The following is a 2,211-nucleotide window of genomic DNA, read 5'->3' on the forward strand; positions in this document are numbered from 1 at the left end:
CCCCCAATCTTGCTCAGCCCTGGGGTTTCTGATGGAATTGGAGAGCGTGTACTTGTTTCCCTCTAGATCATCCCCCAGGCCATTAACAAACTTCCACCCACGTGCTGCTTGCTGGGGATGTGGCTCTGTTGGTGCTGAACGCAACAGCCTTCCTCTCTGCCTTTCCCTCTCCTCCCCCTCCTCCCGGTGGGCTGACATACCGCATCCCCTTTCCCACAGCCCCTCGTGTTTGAGGTCAGGCCCCTCACATCGCTGCCTGCGGGTCAGCTCCTCTCCAACTCCCAAGTGACCCGACTTTCAACAACGGAGCAGCTCCTGTGAAAACTGCTGATGGATGCTGAACATCAAGCACCTTTCCAACCCAATTCAATTTCCAAGTGGGGATTTAAAAGCCTGACTTCAAACCGAGGTTTTTAAGCCTGGCTACAGCCCATTTTTCAAGACTCCGGATTTCAAACTCGGCACCCCGTTCCTTTCCATACAGCCCACAGGCACGGGATGTCTTTAGTGTGTAAATCACAGAATAGGTTAGGTCAGACCTTAAAGATCAAGTCCAACCCTAAAACCTAACGCTGCCAAGCCCACCAGAATTCTGTAATAATACAAAAATTCTGTAATAATACAGAAACCCCAATTTTTTTTCCAATGGACCTTTACCATTCAGGCGAGTTCAAGTTGTTTTTCTGCCTGAAATCCTTTATTGTTTCACTAACAAGTCTAGAATTACGGTAATTACAAGGAGTAGCGCTCTGTTCTCGTCGAGAGGACCGAGGCTGGGGTGACCTGATCCAGTGCTCAGCTCCGCTCCCTTCTCTCCTAGCCGCACAGGGAGCACGGCATGCCTTCCCTGCCCACCTGGCCGTTCCGCTAACGAGTCTGGGGCCGCAGCCTGCAGAGCCTGCGAGAAAGGTAGGGCTCCGATTCGCACGCAGCCCGAAGGCATTTTCGTCAGGCTCCGCGATGCTTTCTCCCATGGGCAGATGCAATTACCGGGTAACTTAAAAGCGTGGCAGCGTAAACAGGTTATTTTGTCCAGGCTAAAAATAGAATAGCAGATCCCTTCTCCTTCTGTCAGTGGCATTTTTATTAAAAGGAACAGAGCAGGTCTCAGTCTTCTGCCTGCAACAGGCTAATACTAGTGAAACAAGCTAATAATAGTGAAAGCCTCTTCCCGATAAGTCACAAAAGGAGGTTTGAAATCTGGTTGTAGCACAAGTGGGTGGAAGCTGTCAGGAAAACAAAGCATCCCCCTATTTTGAACAGCAAAAAAACATCTTTGTTTTCTGTTCAGCAATCTTCTGCAGCCTGAATATTGTGTTGGCATTTTCCTCGTTCCCCAGACATTAAAAACCGTGTTTTCAGTGAGCTCCTTTGCACCTGGCTAATGGAAAACGAGCCCGGTGCAAAGTGCATTCCTGGTACAATGGTTTCACTTCTGCGAAAACCCAATTAAGGCATGCGAGGCAGCAGCTCTTCTCTCCCCAAATCGGTGCTCCCTGTACAGCTGTTCCTTTGGAAACCTGCCTGCCGAACTGCTTGGCCAATGCCCACCCTCGGATGCCGCCTGCTGCGTTTGAGGGCAGGGCCATCCCGGTTGGTGGGTCCTGTCCTTCCCTCTGGGAAGAAGGAGATGTGCCCCAGACTTCCTGCGGTGCCGGGGTGTGTGTGGGGGGTGTGTTCCCCTGGCCACAGACCTGCTCAGCTGAATAACCCCGGAGTTGGCACTGGGATCACCTGTTTCAGCTTCATCCCAGTGGGATCTGTCCTGCTGGGAAGGCTGACAGGTTTCTGTCTCCCCGGTGGGGTTTGGGATGTGAGAGTGACCCCAGGGAAGTCTGCCCAAGCGCCCCCCAGCTTCCCTCAGCGTGGCAGAGGGCGTTAGGGAACCTCTAGTGCTCTTTGGAGCTTCTGACAGACAGAAAACCAACCAACCATCCTGGATTATCCCGCGAGACGCCACCCAGAGCACATTCCGGGGACTTGACTTGGTCGCTTGTAAGATGGAGATGAGCAAATACAGGGCGATGTGGGGCGGGGGCGGTGGAGGGCAGAGCCTGGAGCCTTACTCTTCTCTTTTCCAGGCTATTTTAGCTCCAAGCAAAATGCAGCATTCTGCCTGCCCTGCCTGCCCGGATCGTTCTGCAAGTAAGCAGCCTGCCTGTGCCGCTGGCCGTCAGGGGAGGGGAGGTTTGCCTTTAGCCACCGAGCTGC

This window comes from Eurypyga helias, unplaced genomic scaffold, assembly GCF_000690775.1.
Source record: "Eurypyga helias isolate BGI_N326 unplaced genomic scaffold, ASM69077v1 scaffold37359, whole genome shotgun sequence".
NCBI lineage: Eukaryota > Metazoa > Chordata > Aves > Eurypygiformes > Eurypygidae > Eurypyga > Eurypyga helias.